The sequence below is a fragment of the Alligator mississippiensis genome, chromosome 9 (genome assembly GCF_030867095.1).
Source record: "Alligator mississippiensis isolate rAllMis1 chromosome 9, rAllMis1, whole genome shotgun sequence".
NCBI classification, from domain to species: domain Eukaryota; kingdom Metazoa; phylum Chordata; order Crocodylia; family Alligatoridae; genus Alligator; species Alligator mississippiensis.
In genome coordinates, this window is record NC_081832.1 from 21,124,651 (window position 1) to 21,146,006 (window position 21,356).

The following is a 21,356-nucleotide window of genomic DNA, read 5'->3' on the forward strand; positions in this document are numbered from 1 at the left end:
CACAAGAAAATTCCTTACAATAAGAAGTAATGCTGTGAAGTCCTTTAAGACTTTGGGAAGCGTTATATATATTAGCTCTGTAAAATGCATATGGTGCCTCCGAATCAATTCACAACAATCAGTGTGCAAAGTGGGGAAGCACCTGAGCTAGCCATTAGGAAATACTGTGGAAAGGGATGTCTGAAATCCTACCCTACCTAGGAATTTAGATGCCTGAGCAGTGTAGGGGGGAAGATTATCTGATTGAGATTGACAGCCCTAAACCCTTTCTTAGAATTGTGTAGCTAAATTGTTCCTTTCAAAAACAAAGTGAGGCCACTTTTAAAACCATTTATTATGTTGAACAGTTTATGATAGGATAAGCCCCCCAGAAACCCTCCAGCAGCCGCGGAGCCCCCCCGCTGACCTCCAGCACAACCAGGGTAAGCGGGGCCCGTGGAGAGAGGGGGCTAACCCCTTAGTGTGTGTGTGTGTGTGTGTGTGTGTGTGTGTGTGTGTGTGTGTGTGTGTGTGTGGGAGGAGGCAGCTGAGTGGAGCCGGGCCAGGTCAAGCCCCGCCCAGGCCCCTACTTCGCCTAGCCCCCCAGGGAGCCACGCGAACAGGTGTGCTTCTCCGCAGGCACGTGAATTAGCGCGGAGTTCGCACGGGAGGGCCCCGGACCCTGCCTGCACACCCCCCAGGGTAGACAGCCCCAGCCGTAGCCAGCCTACCAGAGGCATGACACGGATGGGCACGCGCTGCACCCCAAGGGTCCCCTCGGGCTCCGTGACCGCCCCCCTCTGGCACCTCAGACGGCCACCCAGACGGAGCCCCTGGTTCCGGGCTCCACGCAGATGGAGCCCCTGGCTCTCGGCTGCGGGGGCTGCCTGTCCCTTTTCCAGGCTCTGGGGCCTGGGAGAATGGCGACCTCCCCTTGTGGGGTCTGCTCCCTTTGGGGTCTCTGGCACGCCAGCTGGAGGAGCTCCAGGCCACAGGCCAGAGACTGCGTGCCATCAGGGACTGCGAGCAGGAGATAGACTCCTACTGCCAGGCCCTTCTCCCCTGGGAGGCAGAGGGTAGATCATAGTCTCCCTCCATGCCAAAGGAGGACTCTGGGACCTCCTGCTGTGTCCAGCCAGGGGCATGGACCAAGGTGGTCAAGGGCCCTAAGGCCCGCCGCACCAAGGCCCCTGCTCCACCAGAACTGAGTAACAGGTATGCACCTCTTGCTGCCCCAGCAGAGCCTGCTGAGTTGCCAGCCCCCACAGGCAACATGGGCCCAAGTGCAGCTCCCGCCCCTGCTCTCCCCAAGACAAAACGTAAGGTGTTTATTGTGGGAGACTCCCTCCTGAGGGGGACTGAGGGGCCAATCTGCCACCCTGACCCCTTAGCCCGGCAAGTCTGCTGCTTCCCAGGGGCCCGCATCCGGGACATTACGGAGAGGATCCCAAAGCTCCTTAAACTCACAGACCACTATCCCATGCTCCTTATTCATGTGGGCACCAATGACACTGCTCGGAGCACTCCCAGCCAGGTCATGAGGCGCTACAGGGATTTGGGAGCGGGGCTTAAGGGTCTGGGGGCACAGGTGGTGTTCTCGTCGATCCTCCCAGTCTCCGGCTATGGGCTGAGAAGGGACAGGAGAATCTATGTGGTCAACCAAAGACTGCAGCTCTGGTGTCGTCAGGAAGGCTTTGGCTTTCATGACCACAGCCCGCTCTTTGGCGAGAGAGGCAGCGAGCTGCTGGGAAGAGATGGCCTCCACCTCTCTCCCCTAGGGAGGAGGCTCTTCTCAGCCAGACTGGCTGACCTACTCCACCGGGCTTTAAACTAAGCCCGTTGGGGGACGGGGGGACCACCACCAGAGCTGGCCCTCTGAGCAATCCTTGCAAAGCCAGCGGATCACGACGCTTCAGGGAGCCCACCCCAGCCCCAGCCCTGGTAAAATCTGTGGGCAAGGAAGGAGCCCCCCAGGGGGCACTTGCCTGCCTGTACACTAATGCCAGGAGCTTGGGGAATAAGCAGGAGGAGCTCATCCTCCTGCTCGGTGCAAAAAATTACGATGTCATAGGGATAACGGAGACCTGGTGGGACTCCACCCATGACTGGACCACGGGTATAGATGGCTATACCCTGTACAGGAGGGATCGTGTAGAGAAAAGGGGCGGGGGTGTAGCTCTCTATGTTAAGGAAAGCTACACGTCCCTGCAAGCCAATATTGGCGACCAGGGTGGACGGCTGGAGACCCTCTGGGTTAAAATCCGTGGGGAACACGGCACGGGGGACGCAATGGTGGGAGTCTATTACAGACCTCCCACTCAAAGTCCTGAGCTTGACCAGGAGTTTGCCCAGGAACTGGCTGAGGCAGCTTGCTCCAGGACCATGGTTGTCATGGGTGACTTCAATTACCCGGACATCTCATGGGAGGATCGCTCAGCAAAATCTGAGCAGTCGCAGAGCTTCCTCTCATGCGTGGATGACCTCTACCTGACTCAAGAAGTCTATGGGCCAACGAGAGGCAAAGCACTGCTCGACCTGGTACTGGCTACTGGGGATGACCTAGTCGGCAACCTAGTGATCGATGGGAAGCTGGGTGACAGCGACCACGAGCTGATCACCTTCACCATCCGCCGAAAAGCTGGCAAGTCGGTCAGCAACATGCAAGTCCTTGACTTCAGGAAAGCCGACTTTGACAAGCTCAGGACGCTTGTCAGTGAGGCCCTAAGGGACTGTGACCACAGGGAGAGGGGAGTTCAAGAAGAGTGGTTGCTCCTCAAGGGAGCGATCCTCAATGCACAAACTAAGTCTATTCCATCTCGGAGGAAAGGCAGCAAGAGGGCACAGTAGCCCCCCTGGCTCTCCAGGGACCTAGCAGACCTCCTGAGGCTAAAAAGAAAGGCCTACAAAGGATGGAGGATGGGAGTCACCTCCAAGGAGGATTATTCTGCTCTGGTCCGGTGCTGTAGGGAGCAGACCAGGAAAGCCAAGGCTGCAACTGAACTCCAGCTAGCTTTGAGCATCAAGGACAATAAAAAGTCCTTTTTCAGATATGTGGGGAGCCGGAGGAAAAGCAGGGGCAACGTTGGACCCCTGCTGAACCAGATGGGGCAACTGACAACTGACGCCCAGGAAAAAGCCAACCTATTAAATAGGTACTTTGCGTCGGTCTTTCATCAGCCCCATGGGACACCTGTGCCCGCTATGGGGCTGGGAAGTCCGGGTGAGGGTGATCCCCTGCCCTCCATTAATGCTGACTTTCTGAAGGAATATCTTGAGAAGCTGGATACCTTCAAGTCAGCCGGCCCTGACAATCTTCACCCCAGGGTACTCAAGGAGCTGGCGAGCATCATAGCCCAGCCTCTAGCACAGATCTTTGAAAACTCTTGGCGCTCTGGTGTAGTGCCCAAAGACTGGAAGAAGGCCAATGTGGTGCTTATCTTCAAGAAAGGGAGGAAAGTGGATCCGGCTAACTATAGGCCCATCAGCCTGACTTCTATTCCGGGGAAGATCTTAGAAAAGTTTATTAAAGAGGCCATCCTAAATGGACTGGCCGACGTCAACATCTTAAAGGATAGCCAGCACGGGTTTGTTGCGGGTAGGTCTTGCTTGACCAATCTCATTTCCTTCTACGACCAGGTGACCTATCACCTGGACAAGGGAGAAGAGATTGATGTCATATATCTTGACTTCAAAAAAGCCTTCGATCTGGTGTCCCATGATCGCCTCTTGGAGAAACTGGCCAATTGTCGCCTTGGGTCCTCCACAATCCACTGGCTGGAAAATTGGCTCCAGGGTTGGACCCAGAGGGTAGTAATTGATGGAAGTCACTCATCGTGGTGTCCTGTGACCGGTGGGGTCCCCCAAGGTTCTGTCCTTGGGCCCATACTGTTCAACATCTTCATTAATGATGTGGACACTGGAGTCAGAAGCGGACTGGCCAAGTTCGCTGATGACACCAAACTTTGGGGCAAAGCATCCATACCAGAAGACAGGCAGGTGATCCAGGCTTACCTGGACAGGCTCAGTAAGTGGGTGGACGAGAATCTGATGGTGTTCAACGCCGATAAATGCAAGGTTCTCCACCTTGGGAGAAAAAAAACCCGCAGCATCCTTATAGGCTCGGCAGTGCTATGTTGGCTAGCACTATGGAAGAAAGAGACTTGGGGGTCATCATTGACCACAAGATGAACATGAGCCTGCAATGCGATGCGGCAGCTAGTAAAGCGACCAAAATGCTGGCTTGCATCCATAGAGTCTTCTCAAGCAAATCCCGGGACGTCATTCTCCCCCTGTACTCGGCCTTAGTGAGGCTGCAGCTGGAGTACTGCGTCCAGTTTTGGGCTCCACAATTCAAAAAGGATGTGGAGAAGCTTGAGAGAGTCCAGAGAAGAGCCACGCGCATGATCAGAGGTCAGGGAAGCAGACCCTACGATGACAGGCTGAGAGCCCTGGGGCTCTTTAGCCTGGAAAAGCGCAGGCTCAGGGGTGATCTGATGGCCATCTACAAGTTTATCAGGGGTGACCACCAGTATCTGGGGGAACGTCTGTTCACCAGAGCGCCCCAAGGGATGACGAGGACGAATGGTCACAAACTACTACAAGATCGTTTCAGGCTGGACATAAGGAAGAATTTCTTTACTGTCCTAGCCCCCAAGGTCTGGAACAGCCTGCCACCGGAGGTTGTTCAAGCGCCTTCATTGAACACCTTCAAGATGAAACTGGATGCTTATCTTGCTGGGATCCTATGACCCCAGCTGATGTCCTGCCCTTTGGGCGGGGGGCTGGACTCGACGATCTTCCGAGGTCCCTTCCAGCCCTAATGTCTATGAATCTATGAAAATAACTAAGCAATACTTGGGGTAGGGATCAGAAACCAGATCTGATTTCTTCCAAGTGAGAACCCTAATTTTCTCAGCTAGAGAGTCATATTTTCCCTTACCCCCTCTCTCTGGCCCCGTGAATCTTGCATTCTTTTGGCAAAATGGCACGTATTGTAGAGCAGGGATGTCAAAGATATGACCTAGAGAGCCCTATCATCTAGCCCCCAATGTTGGTCATGGGTCTCAGAGATGGCCCACAGGCAGTATGTGGTGTGCACTGAATTGCCCTGCAAGCAGTGCTCGTTCCAGCTCACATCCCAGAGCAGTGGAGCAGCCAGTGCCTGCAGCACAACCCTAGACAGACTGCATTGCATGCACTGACCACTTTGCCACTCCAGAGCAGTCCCAGAGAAGCCACCATTTGCAGCACAGCCCCAGAGAAGGACCATGCAGCACATGGCACCAAGTTTAGCCACCCCAGGACACAAGTTTGATCCAGCATGTGGGTCTGATTGGTCCACACAATAATGTAATCGGAGGAAGGTGACTGTCTCAGCAGATGTCAAACTCCCACAAATTACCCTGGGGTAGAATACATACACACACACATATTATTATGCAAGATCCATATAGCAACATTAACTGTAGTATACCAAAGTATAATTTACTAGCATGTGAGAACAGAGATAAATGATATAATTTAGCTAAGTAAACTTTTTTTTTTTGGTACCAGTGCTTAGAGATGTGTATGTTTATGATTAAACACCTAATTAAATATGAATATCTCACCTTGATAATTAAGCAATAAAGATGCATCAGGAAATGCATTTCTGGGTGATTATAGCTTGCCTTAGGTGGTACTGTAAGGCATGAGGCCAAAGATTAAGTGTCTTAAACCACCTGAGAAATGTATTAATCACCCTAAAATTTGCTGCCTGGAATGTTTTGTTGCTTTTGAGAAATATAACTCGTACATAAAAACAAGAAAAACAGCTGGACCCTGCTATTGAGTGTTTTAGGCAATGTGGTTAGGACCTCACCAAACTCTAGCTAGCAGTGTTGCAAATCATAGACTCACATGTGCTGATGCTGTTAGAGGATCACGCCAAGATGTTTGCTTCTCTTATCATACCAACTGGGCAGAGGAATCTGAAAGGGGTTGTCTTGGAAGAAGGTAACTGTCTCAGCAGATGCCTATAAATAAAAGTTTTGCAAAACCCAGTGAATTTCTCATATTTTTCACTGAGACTCGTGGGGATGTGGTTGGAATCATTGAATTGCATAGGGGTTTCACATCAAATAATCACTTATTGCTCACAATATGAAAATTACATATACTCTTAAGTGTCATATTTATATACTGTAAGGTCTTGAATGAAGACTGTGTCCTCATAAAGCTCTGTATATTCCTTAGCACAGTATCTTTAGTTAGGTCTTCTGGATGCTACTGCAATATAAACATTCAGTATTGATAGAAAAAATCTTGCTGTTACTGTTAAGTAGAAAATATTGATTTGGTAACACCTCCCATTTTAATTTTATGTGTTTCTTGTAAAACTTCCTAAGTCTGATTCTTCTCTCTTACAGGCAGTTTTATACTGATGTCATTAGTTGAGTTAAGCTGGATTTACAGCTGTGAAAAGTGACTTTGACATGGAAATTTAGGCCATTATGGTAATCTTCCTCTAATTTTTTTTCTTTCTTATGGAGGTGCCTGATTTCCTGATTAGCTTTCCCTACCCCCAGTAGAGTGAGAGTATGTTAGAATTTTCATTTCTGATCATGCCTCTATAATACCTTCCTTTATTCTTCTTGAATACATGCCTGTGTACCATCCTGCACTGGTGGGGACTGCATGAGAACTATATAGATACAGATGATAGTTTTTGCCTGTCATAAAAGATGTGATGCCTGTCTATTTGTTTTTGGTTGGATGAAATATAATTGTTCCTGTGGTTGACATTTGACAAACGGTGTTGACTGGAGTGTGTTCCTCCGATTGCTTCAATGAGTGATGCTCGCCCTGTGCTGATTTCTGACAGATATTAAAGAAATATGTTCCTTGGTAACAAGTAGATGGTTAATCTCTAGCAATGACATAGTAATTCTGTAGTGAAAGTACAGGGGTTCTCTGGAAGTTGTTTTTGGCCACAATTCTGACATCCCTTGGCTGAGAGAGGGGGGAAACTTCAAGATTTCATAGTGTGAGATCTGTTGGGAATGAGCGCTAGTCAGTCCCATGACCATGCGATACTTAATACATTGAGGGAATTGTAGATTAAGATATTACAGATAAATCAAAATTAGAATTTTTTTATGCCAACCTGCCATAGTGTTGAAAGCTGGGTCCTGAATTCAAACTATCTAGGCTAACTACACAGTTAAAAATCCTGAGGGGGAATTGATCTAATCTTCACAGGGTTCACTAAGCTGCGTAGATTGGACCATTAGCAAACAGAACTCACGTTCACTCTTAAATTGGGAAAGACAGACAGATGCCTACACTGTCCAAGGCCAAAAGGTAGAGGGTGCTCCTGTACACCTCCCAGCATGCTGCATATTACCAAGGGCACCTGAGAGCAGCCAAGTGGGAACCATGCCTCATTGACTGCCCAGCACACACTCCCAACACCCTGCTGCCTCCTCCCCACCCCAGTCCTGGCCCCCTTGAGCTGAGGTCTGTCCAGCTGAGAGGATCCCCGATCCATGGGGGGAGAGGTTCCTCGTCCCTGCTGGGCTTGGCTGGCTGCGCAGACCTGCCCACTGTGAGTCTCTGCCTTTGACCCACAGTGGGGAGGGGGGGAACAAAGCTCTCTGCCCTTGTTTTGGGGCCCCTCCCCTAAGCTATGGCCTGTGCAACTGGGGAGTCCCCATCATTGGGGGAGTTTCCCCTGTCTTTACCTAACTGGGCTGGCTGCATAGAAGGAAGGATCAGGCCCCGCCACCGAACATAGCACCCCCCCCCCCCCGCCCACCAGGCTACCTAGTACATCTTGCTGGCTGCTTCCAATGGCAGGCTGCAGTGAGATGCACTAGGTGGCCCAGGGGGCTTACACCAGATGGCATAGATGGCAGCACTTCATAGATAGAAAGGCCTGCTCCTTGGTGCAGGCCTTTCAATTGCTTGGCATATCTTGTCCAAGCCCAGCACTGAGCAGCATGGCCTGATCCTTCCTTCTATGGAGCACTCCTGTCCTCACTGCCCAGTACAAGGCTCCTAAGCTGCCTGGTGCTTTCTGCCAGTGCCTGGCATCAGCAGCAGCCAGCAAGATGTGACAGGCAGCCAGGGGCCTTGTGCTAGGTAGCAGAGCCTGATCTTTCCTTCTGTGAAACCAGCCTGGCTGCAAGGGGATGGAGGCAACCCCCCATGGCACAGGCTTCTCTCAGCTGGGCAGACCCCAACTTGGGGTGAGGAGCTTCATTCTCCCCTCCTTCCTGCAGGTCAGAGGCAGAAACATGCTGGGGGTAGGGCTTTGTAGCTGGTCTGCCAGTAGCAGGGGGAGAGGGCCAACTCCTCATGGCACCCCTCCCCCCACAAGCTGAGCAAACCCCAGCTCAGGGGGACCCCAGGGCTGGAATGGAGAGCTCTGTTTCCCTGCCTCCCCCACACCCCTGCTGCCCCACTGGGCTGACAGGCACAGGAAGAATGCAGGGCTGGAAAGCAAAAGCTTTAGTTTGTTGCATCAGTTTTGAGACAGCCAGGGGCACGGCCCACTCGGCTTGACCAGAGCAGCAGAGCACTGGTGGAGGCTAGCCCACCCACCCTGCAAAGGTAGGTTAGCAGGGGTGGGGGGCCACAAAGCATCCTAGGATGGCAGAGGACTGTGACCTAAGTAAATTGGGAGGGGATCTGGAACAGAAGTTTGATAGACCAATCTAACGAATTAAATCTGATACTATATTCATCCAGGTCTATTTTAAATTGGGTTCAGCCATTTTGAAACTGATCTACATGCACTGAACATCTGTTCTGTTACAGGTTTAGAGTGCTTTCTGCTCACTTATACTAGTTTATGTGTAATTTCTGTCCTTAGCCCTACTGTTTTGATTTCATAAATGCAAAAACTGAGCATCAAGGTAATGTGAAATCAAACTGTCAGCTTGTCTTGTCTGCATCCAAAGTAAAAGTACTTTTAAGATCCACCAAAGCGCCCAACTAGCTTCTGTTTCATCCCCTGCCCTGGAATTCTCCTAAATCCGATTCCTGATTTATTTATTTTTTGTATACTTTTTCCTATATGCATTCTCATACTTTCTTACATGTCATTCTTTACAACCAAAATATTAAGACTGTGCGCTAAAATCCCATTTCAAAAGCCTTCTTTCTCCAAAGGATTTATTGATAATATGTTCAAGTACATGAACATCCTGGGAAGATTTTTCAAAGGTATATAGACCTTATAGGTGTCTAGTAGGCCTGTGCGAAATGGCTAGTATTCACTTTGGATTCATATTCGGGCCAATTTAGGAGACAGTGATTGGATTTGGTGCTTTGAATCATTGTCCCAAATCAATTTGGCTGAATCTGATTCAAAGCTTCAGCCAGCGCCAAACTGGCCGAATCTCTGAATTGGCCCCATCCCCTGCCCACTCTCAATGGTTGCCCCCACCCACTCTCCCAGCTCATAAAAAAAAAAAAAAAAGAAAAGAAAGAAAAGAAAAGCCCCTACTCACCAGCTGCTGCCAGACCGGGGGGGGGGGGTGATCCCCACTGCCCTCCATCACCCCATTGTGTGTGGGGGGGCTCTGCCACAAGCCCCCTGATCCCTGCCCACTGTCCCAGCCCCCCCCCCCCATGGCTGCCAAACCCACCCCAGCTCCCAGCGCTTAAGAAAAAGAAAAAAAAAAAGGCCCAACTCGCTGGCTCCTGTCAGGCGGGGAGGCTGATCTCCACTACCCCCACTGTCCCGCACTGCATAGGGGGCTCTGTTATGAGCCCCAGAAGCTCTGAGGCCGCTTCAGCGGCCAGTGAGTCTGGGTTTTTGGGGTTTTTTTTTTAAAGAGGTGGGATCTGGGGCAGACAGGGAAGCCATGGGGGGGGTTGGGGAGCAGATGGGGTGTCGGGGAGCTCATTGCTGAGTCCCCCCATGCACCGTGGGGCAGTGGAGGCAGCAGGGATTGCCCTCCCGCCTGGTAGCAGCTGGTAAGTGGAGGCTATTTTTAAAGAGCTGGGAGCTGGGGTGGGCGGGGCAGTGGGTGAGGATCAGGGGTGCTCAGGTGGGCTGGGGGAGCAGGAAAGTGATGGGGCCTGACAGGAGTCCCCCTATGGTCCCCTCCCCCCTCCTCCAGCCTCCTCCTCCCCTTCCCGCTACTTACCATCATGGAGTCTGGGTCCAGCTCCCTGCTGCAGTGAGCAGGTACTGCCCAAATCACTGAAGCTCTCCAAATCTTTTCCAAATCAATTTGAACCTTTTAATTGATCTCCTGATTCAATTTGGATTCAGAGATTCGGTCATCGAATCAGGCCAAATCTCTCCCGAATCGAATCAACACCTGAAGTTTTGCAAAGCTCTAGTGTCCAGTTCTGAGTGCAAGTAGGACACTTTTTGGGCCTTCGTAAAATTGCCCCCTTCCATGTACCATTACCAACATGTAAAAATATCTAACCTGCATTGTAAGACACAAATGGCAAGAAGTCTGTCTTTTGTTGTAGACCACACTGTTTTGCAGTTTTGTTTACATTATTTCATTTGCATTATTCTCTTTATTTTGAATGGAGATTGCTTTGGGAATATTGAAGATCTGAACACAATTAAAATGCTAGTACTCTACAATTTACTATTCAGCATTGACATATTTGTTCTTTTTTGTTATGTTCTACCCTAAATGTTTTTTCTTGCATGTGGAATATTACTTCATGTCAGCTCAGGAAGGATTCAAAGGACAATTTCTGATCCTGCCAAAGTGAGGAGTGACTGATTCTGCACTTTTAAAAAATCTTAGTTCAAAGGTTGATTAAGGACCTATGTTTTCCTCCTTGATATTTTAATCGGAGGCTGTGTTGCTTTTGGATACTGGCAAACTGGAGGGGTTTGAGCCAGGGGCATCAGAACTGCTAAGGGAGCTAGAGAGTATCTGTTTAAGAATGTAGTAGCTAATTAGGTGTAATATGGCCTGGCTTAACAACATTTGGGAAGAGCTGAAAGAACCTTATTTGTGAGCATTTATAAACATCTAGGATGGAAGTGAATTTAAGGTGATTCAGTCAAGATATCTGGGAGTGTTGGATGAAATCAAGAAAGAGCATTTAAACTGGGTATAATTATTTCTTTGCCACCAAGACTTGTTTCAGAAGCAGTAGCCTCTTTGTCTGGGGTCTAACTCTAGCCTGGAAAAGATTAAGGAAGATAAAGGTATAGGGTAATCTAAATGATCCATAGCATTAAGGTATTTCTGTGTTGTTTCTTTAATTATAATATTGATGATATTTTTTTAACTAAGGCTTTTTTTTTTCTCTCACCCAAAGGCACGTTCTCTGACAGTATTTGATGCCCAGGATCTATTTTTTTTTTTTTCTAGGAGAATAGGAGAATGACAGACCAAATCCTGCTTCTAGTAACATTATTGGAAGCAGAACTATATCCAGGCTGTACAAGCAACACAAGAGACCTAATTTGAAGCCACAGCAGTAGGTAATTTGGTTCATCATTTAGGAGTGTTCTGCAGATGAGCCTATTAACTGTTGAGGGGGTGTTACTGGGTTAAAAGGTTAAGGGAAACTGGTGGCAAAAAAGTAACAAAACTCCAGTTTTAAAGATATATAGGTTTTAAAGCACGCTGTGGTTTGATAAATCACATTGTGTGATTGATTTCATTGGTAACTTCAGTAGCACTGAGAACATTCCTACTTGAATTATTTGGTGGTGCCTAGAAAGACTCTTGAAATTTCTCTTCACTCTCCTGCCAAGAATTTTCAGTCTTGAATTCTGTCCTTTCTGGTGCTATCTACTTCCCCATTGATCACACAATGAAGGCCAATCACAGGTCAGTAGTTACTAATTTACGAATCCCATTTCTGTCTCTAGAACTGCTGAAGCACTCTTGGATGCATTAGATGATGATCAAAGCTGAGTGTGTATATTTTGATTAAAATAGATTGACATGATCATTAGAATTGGCACAGTCTCTTCCTCGTAGAAGGTGCATGGCTGAGTGCCTATTAACCCAATCCTTACATTACTGATTGTGTGAAGATGTTACAGTATATGCTTTTATGTTTCAGCCTAGTCGGTGAATAAGTAGTTTCAATGTCTTATCTCCCTAGCACAGCTATTTTGGTTTGTCTAGTTGGATTCTACTTCCTAATGCAAGCATCCCAGTATATAGTGTGTATCTGGGCCATGGAGCTTTCTGTTCCCTTAAGGGGAAAAGTTAGTTCTCTCAAACCTATTTCTTGTTTTAGTTAACTGATATATTCAAGCTCATACCTCATTTTTGTTTTTTAGTCTGTAGCATAATGTGCATGGTAGTTGCTATCTTTGAATGCAAAATAACTCATGGAAGTAGAAGAAATTAATTGTGTTCAGTTTGTATTCAAATACAGAAGAAATACTATTTAAAGACAAATGCTTGTACCACAAATTGCATGCAAACAAACCAATGTATTCTTGTCTGATAAGGGAGATTTTAGTGTTTATGTAATACTGCCTACCTTAGCAGGGCAGTTACATAGCAACTAACAACCCACCCTTGAGTTCTGGTTCTGTGATCCTAAGCATGTAATTGAAAAAGCCACAAGAATACTGAAGAGCCAGCTGTTTCCTCTTGGGATTATATAAGGAAGTAAATATCTTACCACTTAAGGACACAGGCAAATGTTTACCGCTTCAAGAACTGTTCATCTCCAAGGTTACCTATCATAGAAATAAAATTGTATACTATTACTAAAATACAGTTGGAAATATCATGTAAGTAGATTGCAAACCTTAGAAAAGATAATGAATGACACCCCTTATCCCCATTTTTCTCTCATGCACTCCCTTCAGTGGACACATGCCTGCCCAAGCAGTGTGATTTTCTTCTCCACGGATTCTTCTGCCCTGACGTAACAGACCTGTCTTCCCAGTTCCTTATGTGGTGCCGTATGGACTGACAGTAGTTTGGTTTAACTTGCTTTGGAAATGATTTAAAATTGTGGCCATTGTTGTGAGGATGCCCTGAATTTCCACCTGAACAGCTGAAGGAAAAGAAAACCTCTTCCAAGTAGAAATAGTCTGTATCCTCAGTTCTACTGTGGAAATTAGAAGACAGCAACTATTTTTAAAGAGGATGAACTATTTTGGAGTTTCTCTGAAGAATTTCTGTGCTAGTTTCTGGTAAAACAAACAAAACAAAAAACTTTCATTTGGAAAAACAGAGTAAAAGTGGCTCTTACTCTTAAATGTATGTCAAAATTAGCTGGTGCACTACGATCACTTAATTAAACATCTATTTTCCAATTTAGAGATATACTGCCAGTGGTATTTAAAGTTATTGGTTGACCAAAGACTTGCTACCATCAGCAAACTTCAACCACAGAGTAATTTCATATCCTTCCTATTAAAAATATAAAAAGACACCAAATAAAAAGTATATAATATATCCTAAGGCAATATAAACTATAATATGTTAAATGTCAAAGTAAGAACTGACACGTTTATACATTTTTATTTCTTTTTTAAGTTAAGCTTTTTTAGAATTCAGCATTTACTGTAAAGCTATAACCAGCACCTCCAGGTTGCATCCATGTTTTGGTTAACTGGAATTTAAATAAATTAAATGAAAGCACTCTCAATTTATGAAGATTTCTACCCAGAATGGGATTGGAGCATAACTTGCAGTGCCATTTTCCCTCATGTTCATGCCTTCTGTGTAAGGAGAAAACTTCACTTTTTGATCAGTCATTCAATTGCTTTCTCTAAGAATGATGTTCACGTAAAAGGAAACCTCCCCCCCCCCCCCCCCAACCTCATTTGATTAATAATACAGTTTTTTTACCAGTCACAAAAGCCTCTAGTTCTGAGGTAAAAGGAGAGTATTGCTTCTGACTGAGGTTTTTCTCCCCTCATTAGGGTTTCCTAGGAATTATGGTCTCCTTTAGATGTGGTGTTCAAGTGGCTGATTTCATATGTAGGCCACTATCATATCAGGCTCCTGAATGCTCTCCATGGTAAAGATTATTTTTAAGTGGCCACATCTTTTTTTCTCTAAGTATTTAATGACCTCTTGTCTGGCTTCTTTCTAAGAGCTGAACTCAGATCCTTAATTGCCACAGCCACAAATTACTCTCATAACTGGTAGCTGAAGATCGTCACATCTCATATGGACCAGCCATTTAACCAGCCCCCAGTTAACCGATGTAAGTAACATTTGTTTCTTTCTGGGCTGTATGAGTGCAAGTTTTAATGTGGAACCTTTTGCAAACTAGCTGATCATATATTCTAACTCTGATCAGAACAAAAGTGTTAACAAGACTGTTTACAGTCAGGCTGAGGCACCCAAACATGGACCAGGATGGTAATTACCACTAAAATATTTTGGATTCTCCCATTTGTATATTTTTTATATTCAAAAGGCAAACCCTCTTCCCCCTAACTGCAGAGAACTATATTTTTATGATACTAGGATGGAAATTGAAACCTGATACTATTTTTAATTCCTCTTCTTTGCCTATCATACTTACACAAGTTTTATTTACAGCTGCTTATAAATGGTGGACCTCAGTGTTAAGTCTTGTTGTACCTTCATGTATTAAATCTAAAACTGATAAGAAAAGAATATGCATCAAGTCTTTAAGAATGTCACTTGTTGCCTGTGTAGGATACTGTATATGTTCCTGTCCCCCAATCCCTACATACAATATTCCAAAAGTGGCTCCAATGCATTGGGTTTTTTCATTCCCCTTTGATGCACTAGAAATAGAGGCCACTTAAAAAAAATATTGAACAATTGCAATCTAGTATCTTACATACTGTCATTTGAATTACAAACCTATGAAATCCAGCTTTCATCAGAGCACAGTTATAATCTGACCCTAAGAGTAATAGCTGTCTTCCCTAGGAAACCATATCTCTCTACATATTGACCTGTTTATGTAGCACTCATCACCATAGTTTTGCAGACATGCGAATATATGAAAGTTTAATCGTGAGTTATCCTATAAGAGCCTTGGATAGATCCTAAGCAGATATATTGTATCTGCCTCATGATTGGTTGCTATTTATTATTTGCATTGAGATTCTGTGATCCTTAGTTAGGGACCATGATTCCATTGTATTTACTGCTGTACAAATTCAGCACTAAAAGAGACTCCTCAGCCCAAAGAGCTTGTAATCGATGTATAAAACACAAGACAAGAAATGGATACAGACAAACAGATGGAAGAGTACAAGGAAACAATGAAATGACATTGATCAATATGATAGGTGGTGCTCTCAGTACACTGGCAGCCCTCACCAATTGTCAGACTTCATGCAAGAATGCTGCTTTTTATTCTTCCTAGGTCCAAAAACAATGAAAAATGTACATGCATAACTGAGGGAGAACTATTTCCCAAAGTGTCATCGTTTCTAAACATGGACAGATTCCCATACTTTTTCTGATTAACAAGTTGGGATTAACTAACAGGGCTAGCTTTTTATCACAGTGAAGTAAAGCTTGGAAATGCCAAAAATGTGCTCTAATGTAGAATCTGGTATTTCAGCTTATGCACTAAGTAAGACTGATTTCTGGTTATTTTTACCTTGGTATTAATTTTAATTTCTAATAGAAGCACCAGACATGCTATGTCCACTCCTGCTGAATGCAGCTTTATTTCACTTTTCAAAGCCATCTCTTAGGAAGCTGGATTTGTCATATTTTTGGATAGGAGAATTAATTTCAGGAGGATATTAACTGTTGTTAATGATGTCTTGATCTTACTCTGTTGCATACTGTTGGTTGTTTTGTCATGGGGGTTAGTTTTTTGGGGGAGATGGAACAGTTGTGGTGGGGTGTTTAATTCTGTACTACAGAAATAGTGCTTATAGTACACTGTAAACTTCATTGGACTCTGCTTGTGAGTCTGTATATACTGCTATGACTGCACCTCACATGGATGAACCTGTCCCATCTGTAGCTAGCTCAGGTACTGGTAGCAGTGCAACCTACAACCGCATAGAGCTCAGCAAAACCTATAAAACCTACCTGAGTATTTACTGTTTCTCAGGTAGAGTTTGAAGCTCATGTTAGGCTCTGTGGCTAGTAATACCAGATAACGGATAGCATCTTATGAGGTGAGGTTGGGCTTATGAAAGTTTATGCATCTCAGCTGTTGGCACTAGATTTATGACCCAGATACCTTGTTCTGGGTGGACCCAAACCCTCAGACTGACCACGACTTCTCCATTCAGTAATAGGCAAAATTTATTGATACACAGCGATAACAGATAAGAATAATGCAAGCAAGACAAACAAAATAACCCCAACCCCCCCCCCCCCCCCCCCCCGATTCTATATCTACCAGTCCTAGGGTTCACAGAGGAAAGGTACATCTGGTCAGTATGTGAGCTTCACTCTGTGTATTTTTCTTGAATGTCAGATGTCAGCAGCCTGGAGGTCTAAGGTTGAGGCCCACTCCCACACCAGTGGGGTGGATGAGATGGGCTAGTAGTGTGCCCTCTGTCCATGGTGGCCTTTGGTTCCCCGCCTCAGGGACCCTTTGCTGCTCTGAAATCCCTCCCTTTGTATCCTTTCTCTCCTCGGATGACTCTTCATTCCCAGGTGTTGTTGATTGGTTTCCCTGTGTCATACTGTCCACATTCCGTCCAGTCAGCATATTCCTTTCTTCCAACAAACCCAACACATGCACACATCTTAATTTGGTCGTTTACCAGTGTCTTAATTTGGGCCACCCACCAAAACCATAAATCTCAAGGGCTGTGTAGCTGGTCACTGTGATATGGCCAACATGGCACAGTCCCTTATTTCATGTTATGGAACAGTGTGGTACATGTCTTCAATTTCCCAGCCTGTGTATGCCTGCTTGTCTATTGGCCTCTGACATGGTATCTGCTGGTTCCAGACACAGTGGGCTTTGAAGGAAACTTTGTCACAAACAGGCTTTTAGGAACAAATTAACCCTTGCCATTTCCTTGGACCATTGTTCTAGTGCAATATCTACTTTACCTACAAGCCAATTCCTAAAAACAACCCTCTAAAAATAATTTTTCTAGCCATCATCAGCTTTAGTTAGTTTAGAAGGCACATTTCTAGTCTGCCTTCTGCCTAACGATACCAAGCCAAGTAGTTTAAGGCTTATTTAGTTATGTCAACATAAGCTGCAATTACTGAGTGTAGTTATTACATATGTGATGTCATGCTGCTTCGTCCTCTTTCCCCTGAAGATGAAAACTTTTTCCCTTCAGGAGTGCTTGGTAAGACTCTGTTGGGTTTGTGTGTCTCAGTGAGAGCTGTACTGACAATATGCTGCTGTGCCAGATGAAAACCTTCCATGCAGTATAGTATTCCCATGGTACAGCTGTTGCATGGTCAGTACCTTTGTTCATGCCATGTTGGTTTAGATATAAATTGCTTAAAGGAAAAGATTAATTGACATGTTAAATGCAGAGCACAGAGAATTGTATGCAGTGAGGGAAACTTCTGTGTTTCATTCAGCAAAATTATTTTGTGTACACTGTCTTGTAAGGTTTGTCTTTGGCATGAGTAACAGAAGTTTACGTTGAGGAGAGGGAGGAGTCTTCCCCGAAACGCACCACTTTTTTAAGGATCTAGCAGGGTAGAATAGTTTTCAAAGGGAAACATTTATAGTTACACCTAGGTTTTTCAGCCTGACATCTTGAGGGAGTTCTAAATCAGTGGTGACCAGCCCTTGTGGCAGGTGTGTGCCACAAGTTAAGGCCTGTCTTTTCCTCAAATGCTGCTCTGATCTCCATCTTCGGAGTCTGGATCATTGGTCACCAAAATGGAGTTGGCAGGGCGGGGGGTGGAAGCGATTCTTGGAGTATGCTGGAAATAATTTTGTGATACGGAAAATTTGGAAGATAATCCACTAAGGGGGGTGTCACAACCCAAAGTTGTGGTTTTTTGTTTGTGTGTGTGCTTTGGCACCACTAAATTATTTCCTGCCAATTTGTCACTTTCTTTGCATGGTAGAGTTCTCTGCTGCTAGAGAGAACTCTGTTGCAATGGGGGATTTCCCGCCAGATTACAGCTTCTTTGCAGTGTGCATCTCTTTCTTGCATCGTAGTGATACACGCTGTAAAGAAGCTTCCACCATTTGTATTAGGATTCGCGCCACGTTATTGGCCCATTCCTAATGTAGGCACATGTGGCGGCTAGCGATTGGCTTGCTAGCCGTACAAAAGGCTTGGGTAGTTTCCGCCCAAGCCGGAGGAGGGAGGACGAGACGAGAGAGATTCTGTGTGAAGATCTCCAAGCGCTGTGGACCCTCGCGGACCCGGCGCGCCTCCACTAAGCAGGCAATAGAGGCAATAGAACCAAGCCTATGGAGCTTTCGCTTCTCACCTCTCCCCGTCGTCGAGCACAATCCTAGACGTATCCCTTTCCTGTAACTTGGGATCTGCGGAGCCTAAGTAATTCCGGGGAAACTTTTCGAACCCAACTTAACCGGACCCGCGGAGCCTAGCAAACTCCGTGGGAGCAATCGATTTGTCAGAGTCCTCCAACGAGGGTTCAAGCGGGAGCTGTGCCTGGAAACCTGTCCAGCCTACACCAATACCATCTTTGGGTGTAAGGAAACAATCTTTTCAATCAACCATTACGCCTCCATAACTAATTCTAACTCGCGTGCGCTAAACTGCCCCGCGGTTCTCTCCAGCCCCACGTGCCCGGGCTGCTGGCCACAGCCTGTGTGCACTGAAGACGGGTCCGGTACGACCCCGGTTCGCTCCTGGCTCGCCCATGGCGGCCAGAATGGGATCGCACAGGGGGAAGCTCTTCTCTGTTTGCTGCTCATAAACAGAGTGGAATTGGTTGAGAATATAAAGGTAACTTGTTAATAGTGAACACAACATGATAGAGTTCGAGTTCCTAAGGGGAAGAAGAAAAGAAAGCAACAGAATAAAGATGCTGGGTTTCAGAAAAACAGACTTTAGAAATCTCAGGGAACTAGTAGGCAGGATCCCCTGGAAGACAAATCTGAAGGGAAAAAGTCCAGAAGAGCTGGCTGTACTTTAAGGATCAAGCTATTCCAACACAATGGAAGAACGAGCTACCTAGAAAAGTTGTGGAATCTCCATCCTTGGAAATTTTCAAGAGCAGGTTGGATAGACACTGGGCTGGAATGGTTTAGCCAGGGATGAACCTGCCTTGAACAGGCAGCTGGACTAGATGGCCTTGTGAGATCCCATCCAGCCTACTTTCCTTTGATGCTATGAATCTAAGTCTCTGCCTGCACAGAGCAGAACAAGAGCTGCAAGAGTGAGGCCATAGCCAAGATCCAGGTTAACTCTTACCTGGCCCTGTAACCACTACAGTGTGATTTTGCTTACCATATAAAAAAGCCCCAAGTTCATCAGTGGCTGTGAGCTAGGGAAAGCTTAACCTGGTTTGTGGTAGTAATACCTGACACCTCTCACAGCAGCATCCTGCCTCCAATCTACAAAACTGTGACTGGAGATCTGAGACCTTCTGTTTTCTTTTTGGTACCTCCCTTAACTGAGAGCCCAGGATCTGTATGCCCCATACAGTGGCTTTCCCTGGCATATGTGGCATGTGTGTTGTGGGTTTGCCACCCTTGGTTCTAGATGAATGTATGTCCACTGTCAGGAGACAGCTTGTAAGTGGATGCTTTTATTTAGACTGACTCTTCTGAATTTATTCCTATCAATGACAGCCTTGCTGCAGTGATATATAAAACAAGTTGACTACATGAATTTGAAAAAAAAATTGGCTTTGGAAAGCTGGATACAGATGGTGCTTTTAGGTTTCTATTTTTAAATATACCTTGCTCCCAACAACACTTAGCCTTTCTGTTGCATTGATATACTTGGAATGAAGTTTTTGCAGAACTATAAAGAGAATACTATGACAAAGGAAATCTGTGTCAAATCTATAACTTAAATTGATTTTTTTTTTGTTGTAATCTTCTTCATTAACCACCATCTGAGCAGTTGTCTATCAGATGTGTACTACCGGAAATACATTTTCCTTGTTTGTCTGGTGTAGTCTTTAGCTGAGAGTGTAGTTTCAGAAAAGGAAACTTTATGAAGTCATTAGAAAGGTAGTATGTCAATCACATCCAAGTTGTAGATAGGGTATACAATCTGTGCACTACATCATGCTTTTATAAATAGTAATACATGCCTCCTTTCTTTTTAACTATATTTTCTTTAATTCTGTGACAGTAGTTTGCCATTTCCTGGTCACTAAAAGAGATAAAACCTCTGCCTTCTATATGCCAGCACTGTAGTAAGACGGGCCCCTAAGAGCAGCCGTAATGCCACCTGGGAGTCATCTTAATCCTGCTCTGCTCTCATTCCAGCCTCTCAGGGTCTCACCCCACTGCCTTGCCTGCCATATCTTGTTAGTATAAATTAAGAGGGGAGGCTGCCCTCAGGGACTGATGAGCTCTGGGTGCTCTTTCTAGCTCTACTCCTACTCAGGCCCAACTTGGCCCACTTGGCCCAGGGCTCCAAACCCTTAAAACCTCAATCTACTCTCCAAGGCACTGACCCCTCCATACACCAGCTTTCTGTGTGGTTCAGACTCCTTTGGTCTGAGTTGCCCTAAGGGCTGAAATCATGGCCTCTGTCCTCCCCTAAAGCCACGCCAATGTCTCATGGGTGTTATTCTGTTCACATTTGCCTTCAGCCCTCTTGGCTTTAGTCTACTGTTATTCTAGCTGCAGGCATTTAGCCATGCTCCACTTGTTCTACCCAAGCTCTCTTGGCCTCAGCCCTCCTGTTTCACATTTGTCCCAGCCCCCTGCATGTCCCCAACCCAGGTGAAGCTGCTGTCCCTCTGTTCCAGCACCCTGGGCATCCCCCACCCTTCCTGGGCTTTTGCTGAATGCCCCTCAGGCACCTCTGTGGTATTCTTACCACCTCTGTCAGCCTCACCAGATCCTCTGGTCCACTGTGCCAGCTACTGTGCCCTCATAAACCCCCTCTGGGGCCGTAGCTGCTGGCTCTTGCAACTTCTCTGGTTGCTTGAGTTGCCTTGGTTCCTCTCTGTTACAGCCCAGGGCAGCAGGAGTTCTACCTACAGTGGGAGTCAGGGCCAGACTGAGCTCTCTGGTTGAAGAGCCTGGCTTTTAGGTTGGCCTTCTCCTGGCCAAGGGTAGCCTTCTAATTGGCCTGCTACTCAGCTTGCCCTCCAGTATTGTAACTTAAGCCCTGAACTGCAGTCATTGTTCTCTCCCCTGCTGCACTTGAACCCCTTGTGTTTTTCCCTGATTGTTTGTGGCCCTAAAGCTGACCCTCGCCTGACTGCCTATCTAATTGTAGCCCTGTAGTGCTGGTTTCCTACTCACTGGGCATGTGTACTGTACACATGACATTAATGCGATGTAATACACTCCAATGCATATTCTGAATTGCAGAATAAATTATTAAGAAC

General features: G+C 46.1%; 1 protein-coding gene and 1 long non-coding RNA gene across 3 annotated transcripts in view; both read left to right on the forward strand.

The window, feature by feature from the left end:
• Nucleotides 1-21,356, forward strand: part of PTPRT (protein tyrosine phosphatase receptor type T) — an 889,034-nt gene that overhangs the window by 563,572 nt on the left and 304,106 nt on the right. The gene's annotated exons all lie outside the window — the stretch shown is intronic.
• LOC132252427 (uncharacterized) lies at nt 10,864-14,619 on the forward strand. The gene is made up of 3 exons (XR_009464339.1): nt 10,864-11,055; nt 11,319-11,783; nt 12,785-14,619. It is a non-coding gene; the product is annotated as an uncharacterized LOC132252427 (long non-coding RNA).